This window comes from Rhipicephalus sanguineus, chromosome 8 (assembly GCF_013339695.2).
Source record: "Rhipicephalus sanguineus isolate Rsan-2018 chromosome 8, BIME_Rsan_1.4, whole genome shotgun sequence".
Lineage (NCBI taxonomy): Eukaryota > Metazoa > Arthropoda > Arachnida > Ixodida > Ixodidae > Rhipicephalus > Rhipicephalus sanguineus.
Genome location: NC_051183.1, coordinates 128,345,177 through 128,362,116, shown reverse-complemented (window position 1 = coordinate 128,362,116; position 16,940 = coordinate 128,345,177).

The window sequence follows — 16,940 nt, the reverse complement described above, 5'->3', positions numbered from 1 at the left end:
TGGGGCTCTTCTAGGCGCTGAAGAAAGTTGGAAGGTAGATTAAAGACGCCACGCCAAGGCCGCCCAAATCAACGTTCTACAGAAGGCTGGATTCTACAAAGAATCTCTACGCTTACGCTTCACTTATGCTCCATCTCACAAGCTGGTTGCAGGAATATCAAACTTAGGCTGATTTGAACCATTCAAGAAGGAGAGTTCCTCCGCGTCGTCTTAGTCCGCGCTCATTTTTAGTTGAGGCCTAATCGGTTGAGTACCCGTACCGCGAGATCATGCGAGTCTCTGTGGACCTAAGTTCGAATCCGGATAGGTGGACTTCGAATATTTAAAAGTTTTTTTTGCGTATATAACTTCTGGCTGCCTGACGCCAAATACGCCGCACCGCACTTTTTAAGTACTGTTTTTGTTCGTATGCATGCTTAGCGGGTGTGCGGGGCTGCGATTGCTCCTCGCGTACGCCGATAAAAGCGTGCAAGGGTAGCGCCTTTCCTGGAAGGTTAGTTGCGTGTTCATGAGTTTTGGTCTTTTCACAGCGAAACACCGTATGGTTCACACCTCAGGGTTTCTCAGGTAACAAAATGGCTTTGACTCGTGTTTCAACGAAATCCTATTTAAAAATACTCACGCTGTCCTTAATGCATTCACCTTGTACTGCAACGACGAAGTGAAAGCGCAATACGCGCGGTGAAATAATTTCTGAACTTCACAAGGAGCCTTGGAAACAGACACCTACATAACAGTGGGTATGTTTATTGCAGCCGTTATTGTAGATAAGTGTGCGTCACAGTTACGATACAAATAAAATGATGTCACCGCTGACCAATTCCTAAAGGCACCATCAAACGGGCAGTGTCATGTTGTGGGTTCCATCTTTACTGCACAAGCAGGTTTCTTCAGCAAGTTATTTACCATGTAGCAGCGCAAAAAGACAAAAAGAAAACACTACGATTGTCTAGCATACGCACAAATGTGTAATGGTGCACTTGACAGGTTTACATTTGCGCACTTGAAAAGGAGGCGCACAAATGGCGCAGAATCTTTTAGAAGTTATCTGGCATGCATATGGGGTGTACGAGATGGCCTACTTATTGCTCAAAAAGCTGTTTGAGAATCGTGAAATTTGGTCACTATAGGTCCCCAATAAAACATTTGCAGTTATTTTGGGAACAAACATGCATCCTATGTGCATCGATAAAGCAAACTCAAATTAGATGGGCTCACACCCAATGTCCCCCTCATGCACCCTCCTCATTCTCACGTGGGCTGAGTTGAGAAGCTAGTTTGGTTTGCTCGGCGAGCTTCACCATGACACATACCAAAATAAGGGGAAAAAGTGTATCCGTGCGATCTATTGCAGAGGCCTTAAGAATAGAACACCTGGCAAAACAGGCACACTTCTGAAGGTTATGCACGCTTGAATTACACATTTTTGCGTAAAACGCACCAGAAGCCTGGTGCATTTTAGCTTGCACTCAGCTATTCAAAACAGAACACCTGACAGGACAAGCGCATTTCTGAACGTTATCAACACGATTGCGTATCGCATCCTAGTTATTGTCTTTGGGTGCGTCTAATGGAGCTCGCACTCGAGGTAGTCTTCGTCAGCGGACACGGAGCCCCCACTACTAATTGTGTCCTCTGTGAGGTTCACCACCATTGGCTCCAGGACGTCAACAACATCAATGGAGTGGTCCAGTTTACGTCGTTGCGTTGACCCACGTTTCTTCAGTGTAAAAATAAATAGCCTACCTTGGCGTCCCAACTCCACAATCTGACGCCAGCTGAGGCGGCAAAACTGCACAATGCCTGTCGCTTTGATGAGAAGTGCGTTCCGAGACCGCTTCATATATTGGAAGCCAAGCTTGTTCAACATCATGTGCATAGCTTCCGTCAATACGGATTAGAGCTCGCTGTCCTCTTCGAAGTGGCGCATAAGCTTCTTGACAGGGGGGATCTCTTTCTTCACGAACCTTCTCACCACTCCTAGCGAAAGTCGTCCAACTTCTTGCGGTGTCACGTTTGCTGTGAGGTGAGCCATGTACTGTGCTGTATGGTCATGCATTAAATAAAAGGTGGATGTGTAGCGCTCATCATGTTGCCTGTGTTTCCTTCGTTGCTGTAGCCTCTTTTCTTCATGCTCCAATTGAGCTGCGCTATACTAGTACGATATAATAATGCACCAACTTGGCCGATCTCCAGTTCTAGTCAGCTTCTTCCGCTATCGACAAATTCAGCCGCAACGCTTCTTTGGTGTGAGCGCCCTGCCCGCCTTTTCTTTCTCGGACGCCCACTCGTACATCGTCCGCTGGCTCACCTTTTTGAGTTGTGCAGTCTCCTTAACCAAAATAATCCGCATGGCCCCTTCGCACTCATTCCAAAGCGATTCTTAGACTTTTACAGCTAGCGTCTTCGCCTCTTGCGGATAAAATTTCTCTTTGGAAGAGCGGCGTACAGGAGACGCTATGCTTCTGCGTTGGACGCCATGTTCACCAATGACGGCGTACCAATTAGCAGGAAGTCTCCGCTTCGTCTTTTTTGCGTTTCCTTACTGCGTTTGTACAACGGTGTGCAATAATCTCTCACCGCTTGGTCAACATAACTATCCAATCTTTGCAGAAAAGGTGAATCGGCCTTCGACATATTTGGAACATAATATTCCAATGTGCAAGGAACTATTTATTCAATGGTCTTGCAGAAAAGTAAAGAAAACAAAATGCAATACTAACGCCAGCAATCCTCAAATAATCACAATGATAGTCTCCTAGCTTGTTTTAGATGACAGAAGTACACACAACAATAACTATTGCATCTATTACGCCAAAGAAGACAACGTGCAATGAGCGCACTTTAAGGGGCTGCCCCGGAATATCCCCGCCGTGCGCTTCGTAGCTTCCACCAGGCTTGCCACTCACTTTCGAGTAAATGTCGCCATACGACGAGCAAAAAGTCGCCAAAAGTCGCCATTTTTTTACAAATTTCGCCAAAAAAGTAGCCATTCTAGATATGTGCGGCATACCCAGTAATAAAAATTTCCACTCACGTATAGCCTCGTAGAATATAGTACCATCCAAGACCCTTAAATTATATTGATGTTTCTCGATGCCAGTCGTATCGCCCGCTTCACCATTGGAGTGCATGGTGCTGCTTCTCCGACGAGCCGCAAGATGTGCGTGGTGGCGCAAGGGTGAATGAACGAAACGCTCATGATATCCTTCCATCCCTGTCCTCTCGTTTCAAAGCTAGAAGTGGGGTATAAACCTTGGGCGAAAACCGTGAAAGCATTATTTGTAGACAGCTTTACGTACCCTATATGAATTAAAAGGATTAAAAGGTGTATTGAAGGTAACACGACAGAATGCTTACAGGAACCGATCATTAGTGAGTCTACACCTTTTCGGTGTGAACTAATATGATACCGGACATCACCGACCCTTTCTTATAGTTACTTATATCTACACGCGTCAATCCGATGCGTTATTGCTGTATAACAATGTAAAATGTTATATAGCAATTGTTTTTATTGCACACGCTCACCGAGAACAGTGAAAAATGCCTCAATAAATAATTTTTATTGCAGAAAGAGCCACGTATCCGCCTCTCTTCGCTATTCCAAAACAGTCTTTGCGAGCTGAACTGGGGGTACTGCAAAAGCTATTCAGAGCAGTTGGAGCTTTGGCGGAACAAATGGTCGGAACACGCGGCCAACTCGTCATCTTGCCCCTTCAGATGCGAAACTTCAGATAAGCTTAAAGCACCTAAAGCCATAAACATATAGTCAATCACTGCCCCCTCGCGGTTTGCAAGGCAGTCCGCTGACTTACATTTTGCTAGAATGTCACTGGGGGACGTTCCAGTACCTCCTGCATCTATATGGCATCCCGAACTAAGGATCCCACTCACTGATCTGATTTTCACAGAACATAAAATAAACGTTTTGTTATCTCTCTAGATGAATCGAGGAGGTACACACGAGTTACAGGACGGACATACCGAATGACGCGTAATGTGCACATTCTACTCGTGGGTCTAAAACCAAGAAAAGTACTGAGAATGTTGCCACTCATTCGTTGGGAAGACACTGAGCTTAGAATTCAAAACTCAGTGGAGACCTAACCCGAAAATCGCCAAAAATTCGCCATGTCGCCATTCGTAATTTTAGGTCCCTACGGGCCTCTCAAATTCGCCAATTTGACGAAAAGTAGCCACCATTGGCAACCCTGGCTTCCACCCTGCTGTAACCAGTTTCTGAGATGGACAATGAACTCGAAAAGGAGTTTCTTCATAGATCTGTCATTCATCGATTCATTCATTGCTATGAATTGCATTGTCAGTGCACGTTAAAGAACACCAGATGGCCAAAATTTCCGATCTCTCAATTTTCTCATGATCATATTGTGATATTTGCATGTAAAAGCAGATATTTAGGGCGAAAGCCTTAGATGCCTCAACAAACACGAAAGTTTACCGGCGTCCAGCGTCGGCGTCTCGCGTTGGCGCCCACAGAGTGGTGCGAAAATCATCACGGGATAACGTCACTCTATGGCCTCACAGATTGCAAGAATTTATGACATCATAGTGAAGTCACAGTGACGTCATGTGACATGAAGTCACATGCTGACGTCATCACATGCATCTGAACTTGGCCAAATGTGCCGATCACAGAGGCAGTGCAAAGCAAGTCAGGCGCCTCCCATCCTGCAGGCAATGCAAAACGACATTAGGTGCAGAATACGGTCCGAGAATGGCGGCGCAGGAACAATAATACATCGACTGAGAAGAAACATCACCCGCTAAAGGGAACCATGTGTGTATGCGAAGCATCGAGGTGATGTTAAGCATGAGCGGGATATGGTGTAATTTTTTTTTCTTGCGTTTTTCAGCCTGTGCCTTCCTCTGGCGTAGAATTCAGTATGCATCCCGCTCCCGCTGCGTAGAACTGCCGGTGTTTGAGGTATTTGACTCTCGCAATGTCGCACGATCATGTGAGTCTGCCTCTCTGCAGTCCATGTCATTGGTGTCGTCGTGGGATTCTTCAGCGAGGGAAGGAGAGCAAGAGCGCCCCGCGTCTAGGGCCACAGAAGTAGAGGCGGCCACCGGCCGCTCATGCTGCGTCAAGACACCGGAGGCGTCGCTGCTGCCTACTCGTCGCTGGTGAGAATGAGGCCCCCGAGGGGGTGGAGAAAGTAGGAGAGGAGGGAGAGGGGAGGAGACGCGCATGCACTGGCGCATCACGTAGGGGGAAAGGCTGCGCCGCGGCTGCAGCGCGCGGTAGGAGAGAGAAGGCGACCGAACACCTGCGTAAAGGAGGAGAGCGGGAGAAAGTTTGCGCAGGCGCAGTAATGGAGGTCATGCCGCACACGACCGTATTGAACTCCGCCATAAGCTGCTTCCCATCTAAGAGAAAATGGCTTTCGCCTTCCAGTCTTCTGAGATGTGTGCATAAGAGACCCTGTGAGTTTTCATTATTTGGTTGCACATTCACCTTGATTGGTGAGGAAATCGTCACAGACATTTAACCGACACAATTCAAAGCATTTAGTATATCTTATAAACGATTGGCTAAAGGATACAAAGAAAAACTACGTTCTTTTCTTGCGGTAATTTTTATTGCGCCGGCTGCAAGTAAAGCTCTAGGGATAGGCAATTAAACTGTGAAATAAAACCAGATCGTGCACAGAGGCTTTTAATGTTGACGCAAGCTCGGTGTACTCTTACTTCTTTGGCTCCATTTACAGTCTTCCTAGCCTCCTAGCTATTTCGTATTAAGCCTTTCTAAAGGCACCCTTTCTCCGTCGCCGCGGCCTTGACTATTCCTACTAACAGCAGCCATGCCAAACTTTTTCAGCGCTGGCATAGGCTGAAGACACGATGGAAGAAGCTCCGTGGCTGGAGAGCATTTGGTGCTGCGCTTTTACGATTTCAGCTATGGCATAGAAATGAATTTATTTCCGCTCCTTTCGCGGATCGCTATATGGTGCTTTCTTTTGTACGCGGCGCTATTTTGTTTGACAACCATACAATGACATTTAATGAGTAGCCAGAGTAGATGTATGCGCTGCTGGCTTTCACCGAACGCACACATGCTTTCAAATTTTTACCGAGCATGTGACCAAGCAGAGAAGGAAAGAGTATTTTTAAGGGCTCATTTTTCGTTGTTAGACACAATATTAATGAGAACTAACAGACAATAATGCCACAGAAAGTATAGAGGATGTTATTTGTAGTAATTAGGATATAAATGTGTCGGACTTTCCTAATTACTACAAATAACATCCTCTATATTTTCTGAGACATTATTGTCTGTTAGTTCTATTAATATTGTGTGTAACAAGCTCAGAAGATAACAAGCCGGCAAGGCGACAAGCGAATGCGCATATAACATGTGCGAATGCGCACATGTTATATGATGGAAGCATCCGCATGCACACCGAAGTGCCTTGATAGTATTTCTCGCATTCAGTTGGCGCACAGCATCGACAGCTTTTTTTTCTCTTGTTACGCTTTCACACTCTCACTTGCTTCACAGAGGCAATGTTGCCTCATACGCATAGCGACGTAATATCGCAGTATGCTACTGCCAAGTTCCGTCTATAGATACAGAATAAATACTCATGAGACCGATCAGCTTCGCTGTGTACGGAGCATTGCGCCGCTTAGTGCAAGCTTTGAGCCATCTTTTAGGGGCGAAGCTCCTTATGCCGTGGGTCTGTCCATCCTCCGTTTGTTTGCAGCGTTGTAGTAGCCACCTCTAGCTCGTGAGAAGCACGCGTTCTGGTATGCAGTAGAAGAAGAAGACAACGTTGACGAGTGAGACTGCCCTGCGTGTTCGCCTGTGTGGCATTCTTTCTTCTTTACTGCGCGCGTTCTGGTACGCAGTAGAGAAAGAAGACGACGTTGACGAGTGACACTCTCGTGCGTGTTCGCCTGTGTGGCGTTCTTTCTTCTTTACTACGTCTCGTGTTTTCAACGACGCCCGGAGACAACATTTCAGAAGTAACGCGCCATGAGGCTCCCTCTTGCCACACTTTCTCTTTAGCTCGGAGTCGCCAGATGGAAGACAAGACTGCAGAACGGAGGGCACGGAAGGCGGCGGCAGCGCGCGCTCGCAGACAGAATCCTGAGGTGAGAGCCCGCGAGGCCGAAGCTGCACGTCGACACCGCGAAGCAGATTCCGCCGTTCGAGCCCGCGAAGCCGAAGCTGTTCGACAAGCTGCACGGCTGCGGCGAGAAGCCCCCGCCGTTCGAGCCCGCGAGGCCGAAGCTGCTCGACAAGCTGCAGGGCTGCAGCGAGAAGACCCCACCGTTCGAGCCGGCGAGGCCGAAGCTGCTCGACAAGCTGCACGGCTGCGGCGCGAAGACCCCGCCGTTCGAGCCCGCGAGGCCGAAGGTGCACGGCTGCGGCGCGAATCGGATCTTCAAAATGTGAAGGACCGTGAAGCGGCGAGAAAGCGCGCGTACCGGCAGGCAGAGCCCGAGACTGTGCGAGCACGTGAAGTGGCTGCAAAACACATCAGGCGGGTTCTGCCCGAAGGCGCCGACGCGCGCTTCCAGCGGGACTTCCTCGATAACAGTTTCGGCCATAGTTGCGGTGTGTGCAACAGATTGTGGTTCTCAAACAATCTAGTCACAATATCTTCCATCAAGAAGGACCACGCTCGCGCCAATGCCATCGCCGTGCTGCAGCGCGAGTTCGCGTCGCCCCACTCATCATCATTCACCACGTGGATATGCTGCGATTTTTAAAGACGATAGTCATTCTTGGGATACTTAAACGGAGAAATTTTGGTCTGTCTTTCTGTTTGTCGGCACGTCCCTCGATTCAGCCACTCGGCCAAAGTTGAACCACTTGCCCAAGGGCCAGCCGTCTTGAACTGGTACGGCTGTTCATACTTGTGAACGTTGTCGATCAAAAAGTAAATATCACGCATATTTGAGGCGCAACATCCCTAGGTAAGTATTAGGTGGTGTGGTCCTTTAATAGAAAATGCATACATACGTAATTTTAAAGACCCAATTTCTTAAGCTGCACTGAAAATGCGACTGCGCTGAAACTTGCCTTCCTCCATGCCCTCTGCACGAGCTCATTTTTGTGTTTCGGTTTCGGTTCTGTATTGCAGTGTACGAATGCCATGGGGTGGTGATGAAAAACTTTATTTTTGAGAAGGCCAAAAAGGTGAAAAAATATTAAAAAAAAATGAAAAAGCAGCGTTGTGGGCGGCCTTCAGGCTGCCGGTTGTGGGCGCCGCTCTGGCATTCCTGTTTTACCCAGGCGACGTGTAAATAAAAGAGTGTGTGGAGAGTACTCGTCGAGTGCAGACGTTTCTTCTGCTTCAGCGCTTCGCGCCAAACCGCGTGTTCGGGCTGGCTGGCGTCCCCGCCGGTCGCGTTGGTCACCGCCTGGTCTTCGCCTCCTGCTGCGCCGGGACTACCAGCCCGCAACACAGCACTCATGTTTCCCGACATATTGCGAGATGGGGTCCATATATCACGCAGCGCCTCTTCTATCGTCTTTATACGACATTTGCCGCGAAGCACGCAGATACGCGGCCAATTTTTTCTCCCGTCTGTTTATTGTTATATATCTTTTGTAAAAAACATTCTCTGCTTTATTCTTATTTCTTAACTGTCTGCGAACGTAGTTTTATTTCATATTTCGCGATCTTTCTTTAAAAGGCCGAAAATATTCACCACGCAGCATGTACGCTGTTAAAAAAAAATGGATTGGTCGTTTTTAAATGCGCTCTACGATGTATCGAAGCGCAGTTGGCCCTAAAGTGGATATTAAAAATGTCGCATAATTGACCATATTTAATTAACTAGTCAAGCTTATGACAAAACATGCCATAACGAGCACCACATGACGGTACACCAAATACCTTTGGTTTCATTCAGCGGCAGTTAACCACTTGTTTTTTTTTCATATTTGGTTCCACTTACGTGAAACACCCTGTATACTTATTCACTGTGATTGTTTAGTATGGAACCACCTTGCTATTTGACTTAAATATATTGATTTTTCTTTGTTTTGGTCACCTTAAAGTATTCTTATTCTTACAGATCTGCAGGTAACCAGAGCGAGAAATGGCAATAGTGTGAATAGCAATCATAACCTGTGGCGCTTTGTGCCTCTAGAACACGTCTGAGACGTTTCCTGGCGGCTGAGGTTCTCTCGAAGAAGAAATGACAAAAGATTGCACGTTAGAGAATATGTTCCCAGCGAACGCTTTACGCCAGCAGATAAGCAAAATATGAAAAATCACTGCAATTTTACGTCCTCAATCAGTTGTGCGATTATATAGTTCATAGTCTTCACACGATGCGTCACAAACAATATCGCTGCAGGCGTTGTTGCTGCTCTGCCGCTGTTGGTGGATGCGGTATTACAAAAGCAAAAATACGCTTGGGGACAAGTTAAGTCTGCACAGCGGTATTTGCGCCAACGTGCGGAGGCATCTTAATAAGGTTCTTGCAAGTAGATAGCAACCTGCTAGCTGGTCGACAAGTAGAGCTGCGACAACCATAAGTTACAGAAGTGTGAAGAAAAAACCATGAATAGCGCAGCGGCTAACGAGCTGTCATGTTAAGCAGCCAAAAAAATCATAATAAGTTGTTTAGGAATGAAACTAATATACCTTGAGCAAGAAATTTAGTATGTTGTGATACAAACAGGTATTTTATTAAAATTAGCAAAGTTGGTTACAGTTAAGAAATTCTCAAGTAAACACATTTCTACATAGGCCTTTGCTGCTTCATTATATAGATCTACAATAGCATATTTGCAAATGTATCGAAGTATCTTAAGATACTTCGATACATGTTTTCCCAGGAAGTATCGTATCGGATACAATTATTCCGGAAGTATCTTGTAGATGTATCTCAAATACTTCTTGCCCGAGTATCTTGTGTCGTATCGCGATACAATTTCAAAGTATCTTTGCCCAGCCCTGATAAGGGTATATTCGAGCGTCTGAATCAAACGATACTTCGGGTGGTTGGGCAACGAACAATGCTGATATCTTTATTTGACTATCTTATATAGCTTCCCGTGGGAGGGTACCGCTTGCGTACACGCGTTAAGGGGAAGGTAGAAGGCGGCTTGCAGTCAGCGCGTTTGCTGTCGAAACAGCTGAGTACGATACACCTTCTTTCTTGTAAATAAACAAGAAATGCAGAACTTCAAAATAGAGTCAGAAAGAGAAGTTGGGAGTCTTCACGACCGTGCGCATCGTACTGCATCTGATGGAGCTCCTTACGATGAGGGGTCGAGCCGCGGTGCTCTGTTTTCCCAGTCCCAGCTTCGGAGAATTCATGTGGGCGGGCTTGCGCATGACCAGTAAAGCAGGGTGCACTTGGGCCATATTGGAGAAGATGATGCCCCTGCCTTTCATTTTGTAGGTTATTTCTATTTATGATATTACCATCTTCTATCCTTTAAAATATTTCCTTAGTTTGAAGCACGTGTTTCCTATTCCACATTAGAAACCTTCCATCTTCTGTTCCCACGATGTGGGCCCTGGGAGCCACTTCCTGAAGCACTCTGGCCTTGCGTGAGCAGCTGTCGTTCAGTATACGCACAGTGTCTTCTTCTTGTAGAGGCTGCTGCGTCTTGAATATCTCAACTTCTATGTGTATCCCGTAGCGCGAATAACGAGGACGTTTTTTGTACAACGTCGTGGGCTGTCGTTGTAGCTAATTTTTCGAATTTAGAAAAATTTGAATCTGCGTGAAACACAACTAGTGGCACTTGACCAGCAAACTGGAACGATGCCTACTCTGTACCACGGCATATGGGGTATCGGGCGCATAATCAGGGGCTCAGACTGTTGTGTGTCCGCATACTTTTGGCATGTACTGCAAGAACGAATCATCGATGGAATACCACTGTCTTGTTCCGGCGAAGACATGAGTGCACGCGCTCTTGCTTTGCACTTATTTATTCTCAGATGACCGTAGTGTACTTTGGTTAACATTTCAGCCCGCATCGACCTAGGTACGACGATGTTGCATCCTTTAAGCAATGTCCCGTCAATGAGTGATAGCTCAAACTCAAACGGACGTAATTCCTCTACCACGATTGTTCCACGCGACAGTTGCTGCATAACCCTACTCAGATAGGGACGCGATAATATCTCGACCTGAAGGTGATGTTTCGTCGTTGGGGTTATCATGCACGAAACGAGAGACACTGCATTAACCTCGATGTCCTCGCAATTTCCGTCTTGGTGGGTAGCATGGGCGCGCGGGAGATCATGTCAGACGGGAGCAGATCTTTGCCCGGAACGAACTGCAAGGCATAATCGTACCACAGTAAACGCACAAAGAAACGCTGAAGTGTGGGACGCATGTTTTTTTTTTCTTTTTTTTGCGATGGCTAACAATGTTTCGTGGTCAGTCTCTGTCGATATCTTGCGGCCATAAGAGAAGTGGTGGAAATGTTCGCGCGCATTCACTATGCCAAACATCTGCTTATCGATTTGTGAGTATCGCGTTTCGTTGTCCGCGTTCGCGATGCGTACATGACCGGGTGCCATTCATCCAGGTGTTCTTGTAGTAAGAATGCGCCTATGACAATTGCCGGCGCATCTGCCGATATCCGTCATGCCGATATCCGCCTCATAACGGTCATGCTTTGGACATTATAGAAAACTTTCTCCACTCCTGAAATTCCCAGCAATGTCGTGGAGATTCCTTTTGATGACAGTCGAAAATTCCCTGATAAAGGGAAAACTCCCTGCATGGAACAGCACAGCCGGCAGTCTCGCCTGCTCGATGCGCGCGTCGCGCTCGCGCGGTTTCATTATGAGATGGAGATGACGGCGGAAATGCAGTCGCGTTCGTAGCACTGGACCTGCGGGGCGCCCCACCGCCAATAGGTTTTTTGCTCGTCCGTATTACGTTCTAACGTTACCGTGCTACCGGAATACCGGATTCTATTTACCATGTTACCTGAGTGTTGGTCACGGTAGGGCGTTTCCTTCGCGCGCGTTTCCTGCGCAGTATATGCCTGGGTTGCATACGCGTACGCAGGGTTCTTGATTTCGGAGGCGAAGCGGGGGTGCAGGAGACGAAGTCTGAGCACTCTTGCCGAAGCTCTCCTCCCAGATTCCCCCCCCCCCCTCCCCCCGTTTGTCGAGTTCGAACTAAAACAAGCTTCACAAAGAAGCTTTGATGACAGGCGAAAATTTCCTGATAAAGGGAAAACTCCCTGCATGGAACAGCACAGCCGGCAGTCTCGCCTCCTCGATACTACAGGCCGCACAAAGAATACAATGAATACAAACATGGAAATGAAGCATTGGTGTGCTTCTCACAACGACCTGCCTTTGGTCCCCGGCTTTCGAGGTGTAACTGTAGGAAGTAAGCAGCTCTTGAAGTCTAACATCAGCGATATTCGGACGCCAACAGAGGTATTCGGGCGCCAAAACCCTGCATGACCGTATAACCTATCGCATTGACAAATGACGTGAAAGTTTCCACTGAGTAAAGGTACGACGCAGACTTGGCGCCCCCTTCAGATGATTACAGGGGGCGCCCTTCTCCCTCCTCTTCCATACTGTGCACATGTCTATCCTGGGTTATGCATTCACACGAGCGGCGCTATCATTAAGAAAATGGTTGGATGATATTTTCTTTTGCCAATGATCCCAACAAAACTCCTACGCGCTGCTAAAATTGAAACTGGTAATAAAAATAAATATCTAAAAAAGTCTTAAAAGTTCTCGCTAGAAGTATTTAGAATCCTTGTAACAAGTATTGTAGCCGTATAATAACGTGGTGTTAGGAGGCCTACAGAAGATTTTCACGCTGCGTATGTCAAAACCACATATCAACTTCTAATATACTTCGTGCGTTTCCTGTCTAGATGTTTATTAGTATTCTTGAAGAAAACAAGGTGACTTTCTTTAAGGGTTCGTTTTTATTTGTTAGACACCATATTAATGAGAAATAACACACAATAATGCCAAGAAAAGTTCGTCCACTTTACTTTCTCCTCATTTATAATCTAATTATTAGAAATAACACCCCCTTTACTTTCCTTGGCATTATTGTCTGTTATTTCTCACTTATATTGTGTCTAACAAAGAAAAACTAACCCTTACAAAAACATTTTACCATCTCCCACTAAAGGGAACCATGTGGGGATGCGAAGGAGCGCATGGGTCGACTTGAAGTTCCATTAGTCACGAGTTCCTTGCATGTGGAGCAAACCATGAATTCACTGTAGTTGCTGTGGCTGTTACTCGTCCCGAACTCTTGTTACAGCACGCCACGCGTGTTCATCGCGCGTCTGCAGGATCTTGTTCCCCGACGCCATCACGTGATTGCTGAGAGAGTGTAAGGGGGAGAGGCCACAGCGTCTTATCCAGCCCCTTACACAGGCCGGAACGCGCTAGCGCATGCCAGCACACGTGGTTTTGTCTGCGTTACGACAAGCTAGGACAGCATACGGCAGCCCGGGCCCCTAATGTGCTCTGCACGTATCATCATCAAGGCGGACGAAGAACAAGACGAAGAAGACTTCTCCTTGCGCTCCCCTTAACCCTCCCCTTGTGTTTTCTTTGCGCGAAATAGCCACATTCGTGGCTTCTGAAAGAACATGAACCGACTAGCCCAACAACGTGTGCTTCTGGATTACATTTCTTCTACAGTGGACCCGTGTTTGCGCTCCCCTTAACCCTCCCCTTGTGTTTTCTTTGCGCGAAATTTCAGAAGCCACATCCGTGGCTTCTGAAAAAAATACCAGATTTAGGGACGCAAGATCATTGCACTCTTTCTTGGTGCTAGTGCGCATACTACAGCAAGCCTCGCTAGCTTCCATAGTCTTGTACCTGATGTATGAAATGGAGTATAGTGCGAGACAACGATGCCTCAGGTGCCGACAAAGCAGAAAGAAAAAGACACTGCCCACGAATCAACGAATTTACGTTTCCAAGATTAACTAGAGAGCCCACCAACAAAGATTTCGTGGGCTCTGTAGTTCAGCCTCGTTGTGATAAGCTTTCGCTCTGAAGTCTCGGATTGCTACGGTTCAAGTTAGCGAAAGGAAATGCTACCGTGGAGGGGCTGTCTTCGACGTACCTCACATACATACGCCAACGAGTGCGGGCTCGCTGGCAACAGGTTTTCGCAATTGAGATTGCTTCTATGCTCACACAAGCACAGCAGGGATGGCCCATCAATTTCTCCAGCGAAGCTGTTTATGCTTTAGAAGCAGGGAATTTGGCGGTCCGTGAGTCCGTGAATGTGCAGAAACTATAATGCAGAAGCAATTCTAACACACGCCATCTCCAAGGGTCTCCGTGCTCACACTAGTTTCTCTTCAGGTTTTATAAGAGTGTATACATGGGACTATACCCGGCGCAGCTTGAATGGCTACGCATAAAATCGTTTAGGTATTCTTAATATCCAACTTGGCTAAGTTCCCCAAAAGCAAATTTTAAAGCATGCATCTCTTAAAAGTTGTGATAGAGGAATGAAGAGTTACAACAGAAGACACCTCGATAGATTCAAGTTCGTGATAAACCGCGGGTCGTCACGTTTCAGCTTCTCTGGTCAACAATTTTGTAAGGTGTGATTGGACAGTATTTTTAAAACTTGTAAACAATTAGCGATTGATCTTTCTCTACCTTGGCCGTAACCTGGTGAATCTTTATCGATGAGAGTATTTTCGTCGATTACTTAAAGTTTTATCCAGGCACATTGAAGAAAGGTGGAACAGTCTTTACTCAAAAATACTTTATGTAGTGCCACTTCGAACACAAAACGAAAAGAGGCAGGCCACTATTTATCTGTATGGAAAGTGTGACAAATATGAATTAACATGAATCCGTAAAGCTATGATAAATGATATTTACTTTGTCAGCTAGTAAATGTCATTGGTGCTGGTGAACAGTCAAGCGATAAAGTACATATGATGTGAAACGCAGCAAGACAGATCTTCAGAAGATGATAGAAACTGCAAGAGAAAAAAATTCCTCGAACAAGGAATGCTGCTGGAATGTAGTAGAACGATGAATGCCGCTATGAAACGGCACCTATTGATTGCATATAAAAATGTTCCCAGCCTGGGTTCAAAACTAACAGCACCAAGAATACGTATATTCTTTTATACATCTATTAACTTATGACGGATATTGTCTAACGTGACACAGGCATGGATAGAGAGTTTTCTACTTGAGTCGACATAGAAAAGCTGGCGCATTTAAAATCCCTCTGTGTTCAGATGTAAAGCTGACATGCAGTTGTTACGCAGCAGAAAATTTCATAATTTCCCCCAGTTTAATGCTAAACACGCGTTTCAGTGGTGGCGGGATGCGGCTGTTGTGGGGCCGTTCCAGACGCTGACGAACGCTGGAAACATGAGAGATGGTGGTGATGTCACATCATGAAGATGTCACACGAAAACAGAGTTCTAAAGAAGGCCGCCACCTACAATAAAAATCTTCTTTCACGCATCACTTAGACAAGCCGAAAAGAATATTTCGCCTAGATTCATTCATTTATTTATTCATTCATTGCTATGGCTACCAGTCCTTCTTTTGATTGAACCTTACCCTTGATTGGTGCCATAGCAATTAGTAACATATGAACTTGAAGAAGACATTTATGCGACATTTTGAAGCAGTAGCGTTGCCTTTTAAACGGTTCATTAAAGGATGGAACGGGAATTTAATTTCGTCTCTTGCAGTAATTTTTGTTGTGTAGGGTACAAGCAAGGCTATTCGTATAGGTAAAAAGAACTCCGTATTGAAACCAGGTCGAAAATAGAGGTTTTCAATATTGACTTTAGCTAGGTGTATCCTTCCATATTAGGCTTCATTGATGCTCTATATGGTTCCCAATGGCAATTCACTATGCTTGGGGACAACTTTCTGTGGCAACGAAGGGAAAGCTACAGAGCCACAATGCACGTATCCTACCGCTAATGAATGTAGTCCAACAATTGCGTCCGTATTTTCTGCGTGAGATATATAAAATACTCCTTCATTCTCTACATGTAGCTTTTTGAGCCGGAACGCAGCGCACACAAGCGAGATATTTGTATTTCTTTTACTTTATACGTTGTCACTTTGCGTTCTTGCGTGCGCGAAAAAGTCGCGCCTTTTACCCGTACCTTAGACGCTAAGCTGCGCTTGTGTCGAAATGCAACGCTAGCCATCACTTTCCACGGCGTTACGAGACGCGCGCCAAATCGGACTACTTCGCGTAGCAGTACATGCGCAGACGCTCGGCCCCCGTAGCTTTCCCTTCATTGCCACAGAAAGTTGTCCGCGAGTATATGTACACTCGTCCTTGCTTTCGGAATGACAAGCTGTTCTTCGATAGTGTCATCATAGACAAATAAAAAAAGTTAAGAAAGGACAATTTGTAAAATTTTGCTCAGGAAGTACGTCACGTCTACATAACGAACTAGTTCTCTCACGAAACGCCAGAGGACGCAAGCGCGTAAAAGAAAAGTTATCATTAATCCCACAGACTTGTTTTTACAAAATAAAAATTATACATCCAAATTCTGCCTGTTCTTTATACATAAAACAAAATTTATTCAACACACCACGCGTGTTTCTTCAGCCGTACTGTCATAAACACCATTTACGTTTCACGTACCAGCCATATACCGCCATACCAGCAACAAGCCCATGCGGGAAGGTTTCGTCGACGTCGGCTGCGTTGGTGTTCTCGCGTGTGAGACTAAAGTTGCGGACGTTTTCAAGGGAAGCATGTAGAATGACATGTTGTTCGGCCAGTTGGGTCATTTATTGAGAAAAAGTTACAACTGCGCGAATAAGACACCACGTAAGGAACGTAGAAACACGCACACACGCGTTGCGCTTCGTGTGTCTGTGTGTTTATATGTTTCTTGCGTGGTGTCTTATTCGCGCAGTTGTAGCCTTTTTCTGGAGCTTGTAAGGACGGCGAGGTTCGCTAAAAAGCAGTTTGCG